The sequence below is a fragment of the Mus caroli genome, chromosome 16, assembly GCF_900094665.2.
Source record: "Mus caroli chromosome 16, CAROLI_EIJ_v1.1, whole genome shotgun sequence".
Taxonomy (NCBI): domain Eukaryota; kingdom Metazoa; phylum Chordata; class Mammalia; order Rodentia; family Muridae; genus Mus; species Mus caroli.
Window position 1 is genome coordinate 54,771,894 of NC_034585.1, and position 18,187 is coordinate 54,790,080.

Genomic DNA, 18,187 nt, shown 5'->3' on the forward strand with positions numbered 1-18,187 from the left:
GATCCACTTGCTTTAGAGTAGATGTTTTGGTTTTGTTTGTTTGTTTGTTTCTGAGACAGGGTTTCATGTAAACCCAGCTAGTCTCAGAATAGTCTTGGCTGGCTTCCCCATCATAGCAGAAGCTACTCTTGAAGTCCTGATTTTCCTGCCTCCACGTCTCAAGTGCTGAGATCATTAGCATGAACCACCACAGCTGGATGGTTTTTCTATTTTAATACTCTACCGGGAAGATACCAGCTGCAAAAAGTATTTGATAATATAAACATGTAACGACTATGCTTAGTTTTTACAATTAGCTTTATTATAATCGAGTTTACATACAGAAACCTCATCAGTACAGTTGTACAAATTGATGAGATTTAGAGAATGTAGTTAATCCTGTAGCTATCACCAGTGTGAGGAGAACAAACATTTTCATCAATCCCCAAGTTGTCTTGGTTGCAGTCAGCTCCCCGCTTCAGTCTTGCAGATCCCTGCTGACAGCCTAGAGTCTTGCTGCTTCTGTACTTTCATAGAGATGCAGCCACACAGGGTGTATCTTATTTATGTTAACATAATGCCTTAAAAGCACATTCATTGTTGCTGCTTGTACCGAGTTTGCATTGCTAGGAAGTCTTCCACTGTAGCTAGTAATGCAGGAACTGATTTATCATTCCCCTGAAAAGAGACATTTGATTTCTTTTGCAGATTTTTGTTTAGTGTAAATAAACTACAGTGAACATTCAAATATAGCTCTTTGTTCAGAAATAGTCTCAGGGAAAGTATATGTGCTAGTTGGGTTTTGTCAATTTGACACAAACTAGGGTTGCCTGTGAAGGGGGAGCTCTAAAAGATTACCTACGTCAGACTGGCTTCTGGGCCTTTCTGGAAGGCATTTTCTTGCTGATGGATGTGGAAGGGCCCAGCTCACTCTAGTTCTGGACCATATAAGAAAGCAAGCCAAGCAATCATGTGTTGGCTAATTTTATGCCAACTTTGCATAAGCTAGAGTCATTTGGGAAGAGGGAAATGCAACAGAGAGAATGCCCCCAGTGGGTATATACATGTAGCATCTTTTCTGATTGGTAAATGATTGTGGGAGGGGCCCAGCCCACTGAAGGTGGTACCACCACTCCTGACCAAGCGGGTCTGGGTTGTACAGGAATGCAGGCTGAGCAAGCCATGGGAAGCATGCTCATAAGCAGTGTTCCTAGTCTCTATGGTTCCTACCTTGGCTTCCTTCAGTGGTTGATGGAACCTAAAAGCCAAATAAACCCTCTCCTCCCCATGTTTGTTTTGGTCAGAATTTTATCACAGCAGCAGAAATCACACTAAGACAGTACAGTAAATATTTTTTATACAAAGGCTTTATATTATATTCAGATATCAATTTTTAAACATATTTGCTTCAGCCAGTTAAAATGGAAATAAATTTATAACTGTTTGTCTTACTGGTGCTGTCGGATAACACAATGATTGAACATAGAAGCTCTCCTTGTATTAATAGTGATAATGCATTGATTATGGTCATATGGTTCAACATGATGCATATGTACCCAAGGTTATGGAAAACAGCACACAGTATGGTTACTAAAGTTAAGCTACACACATTCAAAAATCATTTTGGCTATCTGTTACTAGTAAAGAAAAAAATATTTCATTTCCCTGGCACTCTAGCGTGGCTCAGAGTATGAATCACCAGCACGGTAACAGACACGCACACTCTTGCCCTGATCCTCTGAGTCAGAATCTGGATTTCTGCCTGGGTGATGTGTGCTTACAAAAGACTACTGGAAGTCAGAGGCAAGGAAACAGAACCCCACTGAGAGAGTCCTCAAACTTGGGGTTTAAGGTTTTAGAATTTCCTCCAATTTCCATGCCTCAGGCCAATGAACAGAATTTTCTCGGGGTTGGGGTCGGGGCAACACAAATACCCTTTGAGGATAAAAGGGATTGAAGAAAAGACCCACTCACCCTAGCAAGCAAACCACTGTCTCATGATACTACTCATGTTTTGGGAAGGAAATATGTAGAGACGTTCTAGATCCTGCGTTCAATCCCCAGGACACATATGGTGAAAAGGAGACAACCGACTTCCACAAACTATCCTCTGGCTACTTGTCACACACACCACCACCAACCAACAAACAATTAAATAAAAATGTAATTTAAAGGTCTGTTTTTTTTTTTTTTTTAAAGCTCCAAATGAATCGCCATTCATAAACTGACAGCAGTATTTCCAGTTACTGCTATGTGTAATGGAAGATCTAGGAAGTAATGAAGTCTGGGCATAGCAGAGCATTTTCATATGGATTAAAACCCTACCCCTTAGCACAAGTCCTGCCCCATAGTGATGGCACGGTGATACTTATTCAAGAATAAACAAATCAATAAGGAATGAACGCTACTGCTGACATCACTGCTCTGTCTTTTGTCCAGGTCTCTCTAGTCTCTAAGGTGTTAGATATCCAGCCCACTTCTCTCTGGGTGGTTCCAAAAGAGCCTGCCTGGGTTTTATGTCACTCCTCTGCCTGGGTGTCTCCATCTCCTCGTTCACACAAGGCTCAGGCTGCTATCTTAATCTTGTTTCCCAAATCCTCCTTCTTACTCACTTCTTCTCACTCCGCTTTTTTTTCCTTTGCTACTCTTTTTTTTTTTCTAACTTTTTTTTTTGAGTATTTATTATATTTCTTTTTTTTCCTTGATTTCTTTTCTTTCTTTTGTTTTTGGGTTTTTTTGTTTTGTTTTGTTTTTTGGGTTTTTTTTTTTTTTGGAAATTTTATTTATTTACATTTCAAAGGTTATCCCTTTTCCAGATTTCCCATCTGCAACCCCCCATCTTCTCCCCACTCCCCCTACTTCTATGAGGGGGTTCCCCCACCCACCCACTCCCGCCTTATCCACAGCCCTGGCATTCCTCTACACTGGGGCATTTTTCCTACTCTTAATGACCTCTAATCTTCCCTTTAAGCCAGCCTGCATGTGAGAGCTGGCATAAATCTTCCCAAGTGCAGTAGCTATCTTGGCACGCATCCACACTAAAACTTGCCCGGGCTATCTGCCACCTGCATATAAAATCACTAAGGCCACCACTCTAGACTCCCATGATTCGGCCCTTCCATGGACTTCTTCCATGACCTTTCCATGGTCTTCTTCAGGCAATTCTCAGTTTGTAGGCAGGAGCATAACTGGGTGCTAAGGCTACCCGTTTGGCAGTTGAACCCTTAGATTTGAGTCTTGGCAATTTCTCTGCCGACTCAAGAGACCCTGCTTAGCCTCTTTATGGCTCATTTCCCTCTGCACCGTGGGGATTAAAGATGCTATGTGACAAAAGTATATTACAAGTAGTAACTGTCATTTAGGCACCTGGCAGATTGGGATAACTTTTTAAATCTTATTTTAACTTTTCTCTTACAGTTAGTAAAACTGTCCATACACTAAGCCTTCCTTCAATGATGGATGATGGGGGTGGAGCTATGAAACACCATAGATAATCTCAGGATTAAGAAATAAGAAATTCTCAAGGACCAAATTCCAAGAGCACAGTGAATATTTAAGTTTCCAGTGCTGCTAAAGCATAAGATCCTCAATCCAAGATGTGCCCCACATAAAAAAAGATCTCCAAAGATAGAACAGTTGGGCCAGCAAGACGGGGCTGAGTGCTGTGGTTCTCAACCTACAGGTCTCGACCACCTTGGGGGTCACTTATCAGATATTCTGCATATGGGATGTTTAGATTAGGATTCAAAACAGTAGTAACAACTAAAATTGTTTTATGGTTGGAATCACTACATATTAGAAACTATGTTAAAGGATCCTAGCATCAGAAGGTAGAGAACCACTGACTTAGTGAGTGCCGGTGCTTGCCACCGAGGCTGACAACCAGCGTCTGATCTTTAGGACCGACATGGTAGAAGGAGAAGACAAATAACTCTTGCAAGGAGTCCTCTGGCCTCCACACATGTGCAGTGGCATTGGTGTTCAGGCACACAAACATTCATGATCACGCCCAGGAGCACACAGACCCACACATTAACAAAATTCGTTTTAAAAGGCTATACCATAGCAAATTTGCTAGTAGAATAATCCTGTCTTGGTGAATCTTAATGGATCCAAAAGACTACAAGAGCTCGTGTTTGTTTTTAAGTAGCTGATTCCTGATGGATATTTTGCTTTAAAGTTATCTCATAATTAATGATGAGTTGGTGTATGAAAGTTGTGCAAACAGTTGGGAGAATAAGCCTAACATGTTCATTAGGGTGGTGTAATGAAGTTACTATTAATCCTGTCATTAAAGACAGAGGGAAATGGAATCTATACAGAAAATCAGGCCCACAATGAGCAGGCCTCACACCCAAGGTTTATTACCCACCACGGTTCTCCTCTATTTGTCATGTAGGTAATGTCCTGCTTTGACCTCTGGGAGTTGTATCACTCCTACTTTCCATTCTGACATAAAACAGCTGCAAAGAAAGCATGTCAGGTTGACTATAAAAATATAATTCCCTGGGCTAAAGACATGGCTCAGTGGTTAAAAGTACTGACTGCTCTTCCAGAGGATGCAGGTTCAGTTTCCAGCACTCACAGGGCAGCTCACAACTGTCTGTAACTCCAAGATCGGATGCCCTCACACAGACATGCAAAGCAACAGTGCACATAAAATAAAAATAAATTACACTTAAAAGAAATGCTTTCTAACCTCCACAGTTTGACTTCTGGATATGCTGAAGAGGAACCAATCAGTTTACGTTTACGTCTCCTAAGCCTTCTAGCCACCTGCAAACCTTGCAAGAAGAAAACCAGCTTGCAGCTAGAAACACAGCCAAACTACCTGCAAGTAACACCACATTTCCAGGGCTGAAAATCACATCCTGAGAAGGAACCTAAGAGCAGGAGGGCTGCCTCCACCAACCTGCGCTTTTGGGGTGTGTTTCCTGAAGACCCTCTCTTTCTGAAGAATGTAGTGAGGAGAGTTGGAGGAGGATGGACTGCCTCAGGAGCCTGCTGTTGACATGTGGAGGTCTTGATGCTGGAAATAATCCAAGATGAGGGGCTTTGTTGTTGCTTCACGTGTGCGTGCTGAAACAAAACACCAAGGGTATATTTAGAGAATGGTTAAGCTACAAGAAATCGAAACTGTTAAAAAATAAAAGAAGAATGCATAGACAGCTCATTTAGGATTTCTTAAGAGCTGCTTTATGGGGATGTTTAGATGAAACTGCCAAACACAAGACCTAAATGAATTAAACAGAAAAGTCCATGTTACATTCCTGTCCTTCCAGATTGGCTTTCCAAAGGATCCAGCTTACTCTCTTTGAAAAATAACATCCAGTTCAATGAATCCAAAGCAAGCTGAAAGTGAAAGCAGCAACTGTCTCTCCTTACACACACACACACACACACACACACACACACATGGGAAAGAAAGAGAGGTGGGTGGGGAGGGAGGGAGGGGAGAGGAGAGAGAAGAGAGAGCTCACCTTTATTGTTAAAAGGCACAAGTGAAAGGAGGAGCTACTAGCTCTCAAAGCCTTAAAAGGGGGAAGAAAATGGGAAGGGGTTGAAAATAAAAACAGAGCAGACTGAACAGGACAGCATCATGGTGCAATACAACCAGCAGCGGGAGTCAGAAAATGCCATGGACCACTTCCTACAAGAAAGAGAGATAGAGAAAGAAAGAAAGAACAAACGAAAGAAAGAAAGAAAGAAAGAAAGAAAGAAAGAAAGAAAGAAAGAAAGAAAGAAAGAAGAAAAAGAAAAGAAAGGCAAAGAAAAGACAAGACAAGACCTGTAAAGAAATTTTTGTTGCTGCTCCTCATACAGCTTTTCTTACACAAGGTTAACTTGATCTTAGTAAACCCATAGACAAAAGCAAACTGGGGGGGGGGGGACTTTTATTTCTGAACTCTAGGCAAATAATTATGTGCTGGTTATAAAATCACGGAACGCCAGGGAAAGTCAGAGCTCACCAAAAATAGATAACAAAGTTGAGCACACTAAGGTTATTTCAGTGTGTGTCTAAACAAACACGTGTGACAAACTGCTGAGGAAAAATGTCAGTCAGTATTCTGTGCCATGGAGGGTTTTAACTTGTAGAAAAAGATAAAAATACTATTTTTTAAATATACTACATACATTTTAAGTACTGAGAAATTAGACCTTTAGAACTCAGAAGTGGTGCCTTGAATGACCACCCTAACATATAATAACAAAGGTCTGTGAGGCAGAACTTTGAACCTAAAAAATTATGAATTATAAATCAGGATAAATTTATGCATTAGAATTTTTCTCCATGAATCTATAGGACACAAAGTTCCTGGGTCTCTGTCACCTACTACTAACTACTACTTAAGTAACTGGAGTAAAAGAATCCAGATTGCAATGCTGGATAGGTTCTTTAATCTGAACAGATCGTAAAGAACAGCCAACAATGTCATGTCAAAACCATTTGGGGGATAGAACCTTGGTACACCCAGAGAAAATAATTCGGGAGAGGAGCAAGCCTAGTCTACAAAGGATCTTCACAAAGGAGAACTGCATGGGTTGAAAGCTATTCACAGAATTTGGTGTGAGTTCCTTCCTGGGACAGATTTCCTAAGATTTGGGCTACCTAAAGATAATAATATGTCTCACTGTGGGCAAGTGAGTCACCTGTTACTAAATAGACTTACTCTGCTCTCCAGCCTACTTGGTGGGATTTGCAGAGCAGCACTTAAAAGCCATTGGCGTCAGCTGGACATGCCAATTCTGATTCTGTAGCGCTGAGGAGCAATCTCATCCCTTTCCCTTCCAGCAGGTTCCCAGGTGATTTCAAAGCCATTAGTCCATGGCCCCATATTTTCTTGTGGTAAAGATGGAGTATGAATAAGAACCAATGTTTCCCAAAATGCAGTCCTCTGTGTGTGTGTGTGTGTGTGTTTGCTCCTCTCCTGTACACACAAACACACACACACACACACACACACACACACACACGGGCTGGACAGGACCTTTCCAGCCCCTGATTTGGGAGCATATGATGATTAATAACAGGTTAAGAGGTTTGATGAGGACACTCCCAAGTTCCAAAAAAAAAAAAAAATGTGTGATATCATGGTCTTTTGAGAACCTTACAGTCATATCTTGAGTAATAATTGTACACAATTTCAAAGATGAAGTTCACTTCTATTTTTTAAAAAAAACAGTGCTTTTGTCCTGAGTTTAGAAAGTAACCACAGCCAATAATTTATTAGTTTGTGGTAACACAGAAAGTGACAAAGGCGGCTGTAAAGGTCACAATGATTTCTATAAAGTTGGGTAACTGTAAAAGGTAACTGCAACAGTCTCTAGAGGCCCTTGTGTAGCTTTCTGTTCTTTTTCTAGGCCTGGCAATGCATTTAAGACCCACTTGGATCATCAATCGCTCATACTTTCTTCTGCTCCCCAACCCCTGCCCCATAAGTCGGGCTTTCAATCGTTTCCTAACCGTCTTTGAAACCTTCCCTGGAAAAATATACAGATCTGTGTGCAGCCCTTTCTCAAGCTGTGAGCATCCTTTCGTCGTTTCTCTTCTGGAGAAAATAATACTACAATCAACACAGGCCAAGCCAGACCTGCTGCTCCATTTCTGGAGCTCCAGCTATTCTAGAGGCTGGGAAAGAACAAGGGCAAGGCCAGCCAGCCAGCCTGTGCAATTTAGTAAGCTCATATTTCAATAAAAACAAATTAACAGTGGGGCTAGAGAGAGCTCAGTGGGGAAGTGCTTGACAACTGGCATGTTTGGAGCCCAAGTTGTTTCCTGGTACCAGGCAAAGAAAGGACAGAAACAAAAAATAAAACATCTCTCCTGTTGCCTTCCTGAGTTACGAGCAACAACATCGGATAAAGAAACAAATCAGGCTGAGAGAAAACAAAAATCAAACCCAAAGATTCCAGTGTTAGGAATTGTCCTGCTGCTTCTCAGAGCACACACATGTGACAACATATGTATCGCTGCCCTGGAGATGATCGCCTAAGCCAGTTACAAATGAGAGGAGGGTCTTAATTTGGAGTAATTTGTGTGTGTGTGTGTGTGTGTGTGCATACATGTATATGTGTATACATGTATATGTGTATATATGTATATATGTATACGTGTATCTGTGTATACGAGTATCTGTATATATGTATACTATAGGTGTGTGTGTGATAAATGAACCATTAGTATATATTTTTATTAAACCATATATTGTAGATTTACTTCCTGTCAGTCTATTAACAATCCTTACAGCAAAGACTGTTGGCTAAAATTTAGTATTTGGTAAAATTAACTTTGAGCATTGTTTTATCTCTAAAGTGATACTCACTAAACAAATTCCCCGTGTCCACTCAATCCTAGGCATTGTTCTAGCCACCAGGGATACAGTGTCTCAGAGACATCCATCAGCAAACCATTCGTGAACATTTATCACATTATGGTTGGGAACTATGGGAACTGATCCAGGCAGGGAAAGGAGGAAGACAGTTTCAGATGAAACAGCGAAGGAAGGAAAAACATTTGGAACAGGGGGAATGGCACCCGTGCCCATCCAACAGCAGCCTGAGAGCAGTCAGCAGAACCAAGGAGGAAGAGAGCTGAGCACCATGAGCTGTCTCTGACCTTCACACGTGCGCAAGGCATGATCATGTGCATGCAAAACCACAAATACACAAACAAAATAAGTGAAAAAATTTTCAGATAATAAATTTCTAGTTTATATGAACCTATGATAATGTTAACAACCAAGCACCCTCACAGGCACACTCCTGGAGTCCCAGTACTAGGGAGGTAGAGGCAGGCAGATAAAACAATTCAAGGCCAGCCTGGTCTACAGAGCAAGTTCAAGGACAGCCAGGGTTACATGGAGAAACCCTTTCTTGAAAAACAAAACAAAACAAAACAAAAGCAAGGATCCAAATGCAGAAGTAAATAGATTTTTTTTTCTTTTTACAAGAACCATGCTGACTAAACAGAAAAAAACTACCGTGTGGAGAAGCAGATAAACAAAAGCTTCCCTGGAATTCTTTGTCAGATGTGGTCTGTCTAATACATTTGTGTTGTGCCCAAGGTACAAACATAAAAAATGCCCCCCTTTTTTTCTTAAAGGAAATAGGATTGTGAAGTATGTACTGTGCTGCAGAGACAATGTTTACAACAATTAAACAACTCGGTGAGACGCCTGAGACCTATTAATTGCAAACAGGAATACTGGCATTTGTTTCATGTCTAGCTGAAGGACATTAGAACAAGGTATACTGACTGTCAGGTGTAAACTGAAGTCGGAGCTACAAATATATGAAGACTCATCTATGGGATTCCTGCACCGTTAATATTATTTGTATAAAAATGTGTCTGGAAAAAAGAAAACCCATCTTCAAACATTAGATATTTCAAAATATGTATAACTATTTACTTATGTCCACAATCTACAAAAGAAGGGTGTTTGTCTTGGGGGGGGGGTTGAGTTGAGATAACTCACAATGACACATTCCCAAGAGGGGCAAATAAAAAAAAAAAATCGATGTTTCCATCGCAAGAAGTCATGCCAGCACAGGAGTCTCCATGGAGTCCAACTATTTAGTGGTGTGTTCACAAACAACGACAAATATGCCGTAGCACATTCCGTAGGCAAGGCGAGGAGACAGCTCCTCTTCTCAGTTCCTGGCTGAAGTCCAAGAAATCCTGGGCTGAGGGAAATAAAAAAATCCTCCTTCCTACCCTTCAGGAGCCACTGGACTAGCTCAACTGAAACGTTAGTACTTTAGTGAGAAAACTGGCTGGATGAAGGGGGCAGCAGTCATATGTGTCTCCCCACCTGCCTGCCCGCCCACCAGCCCGCGCATCTGTAAGCTCACCCTATCATCTTAGATTTGCTAGACCCCATCGGTCAAACCACAGACTCTCAGGATGCAAGGGCTGAGCTCAAATTACCATCACCTGACAGGCAAATCCCCAGTCACACGTTTAAGCAGTGTTAACCAGAACATAAACAGGACCCTTTGTTCTGCTCTTGATCGCTTAACTGCTTGTTGAAGGTATACTGCTTTGTAATTTATGATAAATATATGTATTGTCTAAAAGATATGAGTAGCCTAAAACTCCCGCCTTTTTCTGCAGGTAAAAATCCCAAGAACAAGGAATTGAAACATACTCAAGGGACTGAGAAATATCACACACACACACACACACACACACACACACACACACACACACAAACCAAAACCAAAACCCAGGAAAAAAAAAAATCACATTACTTAAACTCATAGGAAGGGAAGGGCTAGGGAAGGGAGGGTACATATCTACTAGGCAGCCCCTCTACTGAGGACTTCATCTGAGACTGAAAGGCAGTCTGTGCTCAGAGTATGTAAAGGAATTGCTGCCAGCTGAGTTCCTAGGACTGGAAGCCAGGACACAGATCACAGGACACAGGCACAAATCACGGGAATTGGGCCGTGTCTGTGGACTCACCCTGGGGATTTCAAAACAGTGCTTTCTTTGTGATCACACTAGAAACTTAGCCCCAAATAAAAACTGAAGCAACTAATAAGACAGTGTGAAATCAATCTTTGCTGGAAAAAGGAAAACGAGCAAACAAACAAAAAACCCAAAACAGAACAAAACAACCCAAACAACAGAAAAATATCCTATAAGCTCTGAACAATTTCTTAATATTGAAAATCTCGTTTTCAGCTGTTTTGGAGCAGAAGGGTATATCTTCTCAAATGAAGACTGTTCTCTAATATGCCCAACCAAGTGCAGCAGAACGAAGCCTCTATTCATAAGACATCACACCACTCAGAAAGCAGGGCCTTCATTTGAAAATACAGCAATGCTAAGTTTTTGTTTGTTTCTTTTCTTTTCCTTCAAAAGCTTATTCCGGAGCAGAGAAATGAGAAGACTGCACCCACAACATGGCTTCATCCTGGGACTCCGGGAAAACCCAGAGAGAAGATAAAGACTTGGCGAGCGAGCCAGATAAACGGTAGAAGAGCTAGGATTCAAGGTTTATCCCAGATCTTAATCAGGAAAGCAAGCAGGCCCCTGAAAATGCTCTTGACAAGCTGAGTAGGGAGAAGGCAAAGGCACCTGATGGTACTGAATGAACCATGATGATGGTATTGACCCCTGGCATCCCATGGGGCGCTTTCAGAAAGAGGGACAAGGGCCTAGTGATCAAGCCTGAAAGTCAGCTCAAAAGGGAATTTCGGCAGAGTCTGCCTGGGACTGCTCTGTGAGGCAGTCCTGAGACCCAGAGCCAGGAAATGCTCTTCAAAGAGAGGCGGAACTTTGGTCCCCTGCCGACCCCCTGTACCAGTGTCCAGGCCTACAGGAACTGGAGCGGGGCCGGGTCTAAAGTGATCAATTAAGTGCTGTCTCACACAGGTCTGAGGTCTAGAAGTCAGAAAGGAAGGTGTTGGCAGATCTACGTTCCTTCTGGAAGTTGCCGGGAGCTCCTTCTCTCGCACTCCGTGAGCTTTGCTGGCAAGCGTAGGTGTTCTGTGGCTTATAAACTAATTGCATCCCTCAAGACTCCACCTTAACCTGGTGTTTTCCCCAGGCCTCAAACCTTACATCAGTTAATTGTTTTAAGGGCTTATCCAATTCCAGGATGACCTCATCAGATGCAATTCGATTTCCAAAGAAGAACATAGCCCTAGGGGACTGGAGAGATGGCTCAGTGGTTAAGAGCACTAGCTGCTCTTCCAGAGAACCCAAGTTCAGTTCCCAGCACCTGTAGGTTCAGTTCACAACTGTCTGTAACTCTAGAGGGGAATCTGACACCCTCACACCAATGCACATAAGTAAATAAATAAAATGAAACCATTTAAAAAGGAAGAAAGATCTAGTCACACCAACACAATCACGGACAGCAGTCACACAGCGCAACCACACAGCTGGGAACCAGCCCTTCCACACAGGAGGCTTGGGCATCTCCCTGAGGGATCAATTCACCTTCGAGGAAGAGCTCCCCCTGGAGGCAGGTGTGAAACCGGAAATGCAATGCAGTTTGCTCTTCTGAATGTACATACCAAGGAGTCTGTCTATTTGAACACACCAACTGGCAAGTTCTGTAAGCAAACCCAAGAGTGATAAGCACATACCCATAGATTACACCCTGCCTGGCACAGTGCTGGCAATGTGCTGACATATCTGCTTTATCTCTATTTTCCTATCCTCCTTGCAGATCTCCCCCTCACATTCCATCTCCAAGCTCATTACTGCTTGAGGAACTGTCAACGTGTTTTCCTCTCACATCTATTTCTTTCCTAGGAATTCTAAGCTCTTAGGGTTAGAATGTGTTGGGTCCTATTTCCTATCATTTCCAAGGAGGCGAACCTGAAAATGAAAAGCACTAGGCAACAGTAGCATTAGTAAACAGGAGATGTAGAAGGGTAGAGGTTTTTCTAGAAATATGATTCAGACATTTAGCATCAGGTAACACACACACTGTGAATAACAAACGGTTCATCAACTCAAGGGAGAGGAAGGAAGCCAAAATTTAACCGCAGTGCTAACAAATCTAGATCAAACCTAGGTCAAAATTTGCATATAAATTATAAAAAGTATAATTATGCAAAAAGAAGCTGTAGGTCAATACACAGTTTTATAAAGTATCTTGTTTTATATTATAGAAGTAGTGCACGTTTCAAAGCATATATTTCCAGGAAAGCTATTGATCATTTCCGTTGTCTGCCTCTACTCTCACACAGCATTTAGACTCTAGAATCCATAGAATTTCCAACACAGTGCCCCCATATAAACTATATAGCCTTTAGCAAATACTGATTTGTCAGTTTGAAAAAGTGAATCATTCTAACCCAAGATGTCAAGATGAGAAAATGGTGAGGAAGGAAAGTCACCTGGACTATATTTTTTCTTTTAATCTAATGTTGTTCTAATAAAATTTTTGAGTTTTTAAAAATCTAACAATTATTAACTTAGTTAGCAGTATATATCTGTGACGATTCTTTATTTTTGTGATTTGTATATACTTCTGAGTTTATTGGACTATTCCTAAGTTTCTCATGCATTATTTCTTCTGCCTAGAGAAGCTCTTTTCAGTTTAGTCTGTTACATTAAAAACTTGCTTAAGCCGGGTGTGGTGGCGCACGCCTTTAATCCCAGCACTCGGGAGGCAGAGGCAGGCGGATTTCTGAGTTCGAGGCCAGCCTGGTCTACAAAGTGAGCTCCAGGACAGCCAGAGCTATAAAGAGGAACCCTGTCTCGAAAAACAAAAAACAAAAAAAAACAACAAAAAAAAACTGCTTATATTAAATATTATCAGTATTTCAACTGGCAAAAAAAAAAAAAAGAAGAAAGAAAGAAAGAAAGAAAGAAAGAAAGAAAGAAAGAAAGAAAAAACAAAAGAGAAATTTGCAAGTAACAGAAGCTTCCAATGTAAGAGGGGGTGGGTGGGTTGGTGAGCAGGGGGAGGGGGGGATTCGGATAGGGGATTTTCAAAGAAGAAACCAGGAAAAGGGATAACATTTGAAATGTAAATAAAGAAAATATCTAATAATTAAAAAAAAAAACCTTCCCAATGTGAGATGATATTAACACTTCAATCATTTTCTTATAAGAACGGGAGTTAAAAGAGAACAATTAAGATGCTGTATACAAATCTCAGATCCATGTTTAAAACATATTGAATTTGCCCATTATGAGCTGCCCATATAGAGCCGTCTCCCTAACTACATAGCCTTCAGGCTAAATATAAATAAATATATAGATCATGGTCCTTAATTCTGGTCAAGCCAGCTCCCACAGCCTTAACCATCTCATCTCCAAAGGGGCTTGACTCTGAATGTTATGCTCTAGTTACACTAGACACTGAGCAGTTCTCAGTCGCACTGGACACTGTGTCATGGCTACAGGGACCTTTGGCAATGTCCCTGAAATTCTATCCCCACTCTCCTACCTCCCAGTGAGCTTCTTTCTAAAATTCTGCTCTTCAGAGCCAAATTTGGTTCAGATGTAGAAGAGCCCAAGAAAGTAGATGCACATAAAGTCATGTTAAAACAGGAATAATTTTAACTATATATGTGTTTATCTGTGTGTGGGGTGTATATTTAAATCATTAAAGAAAATGAAATTATCCAAGACACCGGGGTCTTGGCAGCCCAGGGGAAGTTTCAAAGTAGAGGCATCAACCTAGAGTCACCTAACTAGGAACTAGCTATATAGTTCATATCTGGTGTTATTCACTGACAAATAACTGAAGAAGCACAATATTTATGTCATATCGTCCAAAGTGAAGTCAGCGTCTATGAAGAAACAAACCAGGTGGGTGGGCAGCAACATTTGGTAAGTTCAGCCTAAAAGGCTTTCGGGAGGAAGATAAGGTTTAACTATCTGAGTAATAGCTGCAATGAAAGATATAAGAATAAAATGATAAATTCAGGCAGTGGTGGTACACGCCTTAACCCCGGCACTCAAGAGGTAGAGGCAAGCAGATCTCAGTGAATTTGAGGCCAACCTGGTCTACAGGACAATGATTACATAAAGAATCACTGTCTCAAAACAAACAAACGAAAGAATGAAGTTGTAATACCAATAACAGTAGATAACACTGATACAGACATTTGAATACATGGCAGAAACTATGCTAAACTGTTCTTGTATTTTTCTTTTCAGTCATTGTGACAACTACTCCGTGGCCATCACTTCCAGGTGAGGAAAATCAGGGCTCTGGGGAGTTAAGTAGCTCAGTCAGTCAGGAAATAATAATCCATGATGTTGGGATCTGAGAAAACCGAGAGTGTGACATCAAAATAAAAGGCCTCCAGTGTTACCACACAGCCCTGCCTGCAGCCCAGGGGATGCCGTGACTCTAGAGTCAAACCCAGACATTGAAAAGAAAGATCATGTGACATAGTAGTGGGCTTTAAAAGAGAAGTTTAAAACCTCCATAAAGAAATTAGGCTAAAGAATGAATGTTTTGTGCACTGGAATACTGGTGTTCGTAGGTAGAGTGCTTGGTCCGATAAGGTTTATAAGAATATGTGTCTTTTTTTTTTTTTTTTTTTTTTTTTGGTTTTTCGAGACAGGGTTTCTCTGTATAGCCCTGGCTGTCCTGGAACTCACTTTGTAGACCAGGCTGGCCTCGAACTCAGAAATGCCTCTGCCTCCCGAGTGCTGGGATTAAAGGCGTGCGCCACCACGCCCGGCTGAATATGTGTCTTTTACCATGAATGCCAAAGAGCCCTGCTCACCAAATTTGTAAAAAACGGGCTTTTGTGGTAAACAAGCAAAATCTATCCTCCAAAATATACAGAGTCTAAAAACATGTGTGCTTTAAGTTCGGACAGCACGACGGTCTCTAATACCCTATTAATTTTTAAAGCGTTGTAACTTATTTGTAGGACGGGTACAATAAAGTAAAACTAAGTCATTTGCTGTTTACCTGAAACATCGCCCCGAATAGCAAGTCACTTGAGAGCAGTGTCCTTTGTAAGATCCATGTACAACAGAAAAGTTTTAAAATCGTCACACTCTGTTAAAATTATAAATTAATTCCTCTTGGAAAAGCAGCTAAGCACCCATACCATTTAAAGGCCTAGATTTTTTAAAAAAATTATTTTAGTTTATTTTTTCAAGCAGGGTTTCTCTGTGTAGCCCTGGCTGTCCTAAAACTCTCTCTGTAGACTGGACAGAGGTCCACCTGCCTGCCCATGCCTCCAGAATGCTGGGATTAAAGGCATGTACCACACCACTGCCTGGCATAATTTCATTTTCTAGTGTGTATATCTATATGTTGAACTCCATGCCTCATGCATGCTAGAAAAGTACTCTTCCACTCAGTCACGTTCCTAGGTATTTTTCAAGTTTTAAATATAGTCAGTCATCCATAAACAGGGGTCCGTCAATGTAGGATTCCCCTTATTCTCCAGCTTTACCCAGATCCTGCCCAAGCTCCCCCTAACCCCACCAATCTTTCTGCAGTCCCAGCTTCCTCTATCTAGCAATCACCCAGCCTTGTCAGCTTTGCTAAGGAGATATCTCACAGCAGGTAAGTAATACCAAATAGGGATCCAGGAAACACCAGAACAAGCAGATGAAACTTGATTAGCAATGAAACTGTGGCCTAAGAAACTGTTTGGGGGAAAGACAATGCATGAAACTATGAATACAAAGCTCATAAGCGATTTTTTAGCTTCATGCAAGTTACGTGACCCAAATATTGAAACATAGGTTCACTAAGGTGTCCATAATGGCCTTAAACTTCCAATTTTCTTGTCTCCAAAGCAACGGTGATGATAGAGCTGAGTCACCAGGCCTGCTAAGATGTCTTATTCCTAAAGAGTCGATTAATCTTATTATTCATGATGAGGGCACACTTAAATGCCTCATTAATGCAGCCCCAAACCCGAGCAACCCAACACAAATTACCAACAGTTGGGAATTATGAAGCTGTACTGACAGTTTGCTGTACGTGAAAACAAAAGTCAGAATACTCACTCGCTGGCATCTACATATCCATCTCTCCCAGCATAATTACATTGGAATTTTCCAGGAAAAAAAAATACAGTATTTCCCCCTACTCTTAAAGGTTTTTTGGTTCCATTCTCGATGAATGATTGTTTTGCTTTTTGAGATGACTCTTTTACGTACCCCAAACAGTACTTAAACTCCTGCTTCAACCACACAAATTCAAAGATTAGAAGTAGGTACAACCACTATGTCCTGCTTAGAGTTTCAGCTAGCGTAAACAAATTTATGGAAATGAACCTGATTTTGTTTTTCCAGCGGGAGGAGCTTTTCAAACAACACCCTGATAATCACAATACCTACCAGGATGCATGCTGAATGTGACAGTCTTATAACTGAGCTAATATAGTAACACTAACCTCTGATGTAAGCATTAGGTGGGTGATAACTCATTTTGGTCGTCCACGTGACACATCCAGGAAGAGGAAATCTCTTTTTGGAAAATTGGAAAATTGCCACTATCAGTTTGGTTTGGCCTGTGGGCATGTCTGCCAGGGCACCAATTACTGAATGATGTGGGAAGGCCCTGCCCACTGTGGGAGGGGTCATCCCTGGGTGGGTGGGCGGGCCTAGGCTGTATGGAACAGGTACCTGAACAAGCCAAGGGAGGCCAATAAGCAGGATTTAGGTTTTGTTTCAAGGTCCTTTCCGAGTTTTCCTCAGCAGTGGACCTATAAGCCAAGTGAATCCTTTTCTTCCCTTGTTGCTTTTGGTCAGTGTTTATCCCCGAAACATAAAGCAACCTAGAACATTTGTGTTGTCTGTTAACTGTTTGCCACCTCTATATGTTGACCACAGTGCTGTCCTCTTAAACAGAAAGGAATTAGACGCAGGCGGATTTCTGAGTTCAGTTCGAGGCCAGCCCGGTTTACAAAGTGAGTTCCAGGACAGCCAGAGCTATACAGAGAAACCCTGTCTCGAAAAGAAAACAAAAAACAAACAAACAACAGCAACAACAACAAAGTAAGCAGCTAGTAGATAAGTAACGAGAAATGAACATATATCAAAGACTCTCAAAGGCGACTTTTCTCTCTAAAATCTAGGTCAGTCTTTTCCAGAGAGTAACATGTAGGTCACACGAGACCTCCTGGAATCAAAGGATAATCGAAAGTTGACACAGGACGTCTGAGCATTACTAATAAACCAGTACTACTATTAAATCAGAAATAAAAAAATCCCACATCTGTGCACTACTCTCACATTTCCAAGATAATGTCTGGAGAAGAATGAAAAAGGAATTGCCACAGACACTACGTTCCCACGACAGAGACAAGATGAACCCCGATGACAAACCACACAGAGGATAGGAAACAAACTCAGCGAGGCCCAGCCTTTGTCGTTATTTAGAGCAGTGCCTCTCTCAGCGGCTGCCTTGCTATTGTTTACAGCTATGACTTAATTTGAATAGATAATTAATTTCTGGTATGTGGTTTCACGTGTTTCCAGCCAACCCAAAGGTTGCACAGAGACATGAGATACTCAGTCCAGAGCAGAGTTGCAAACGTGAAATTAAGTATGTGAAGGTTTGTTTTTTATTGTTTGGTTTTTTTTGTTTCCCCCCAGAGGCTGGGAGGAACACCATGCAGGTTCTCTGCGCCCTGCCCCTGTGCTGGGATGAAGGAAAAGCTCGATGATTGCCAATGAGTCAGTCACCGGAAGCTGTAGTTCTGTGCAGTGTGGGGCATGATGGGTAAAGGCTGGTCCAGTTAAGTGCGTCCAGCT

General features: G+C 41.5%; 1 protein-coding gene across 4 annotated transcripts in view; it reads right to left on the minus strand.

The window, feature by feature from the left end:
• The window catches only part of St3gal6 (ST3 beta-galactoside alpha-2,3-sialyltransferase 6), a 66,724-nt gene that overhangs the window by 32,888 nt on the left and 15,649 nt on the right, over positions 1-18,187 (minus strand). For all 4 annotated transcript variants that reach the window (XM_029470277.1, XM_021184849.2, XM_021184850.2 and 1 more), the window contains exon 2: positions 4,892-5,058. The gene's annotated coding sequence lies outside the window, so the exon portion shown is untranslated. The remainder of the gene's footprint in view (positions 1-4,891; positions 5,059-18,187) is intronic.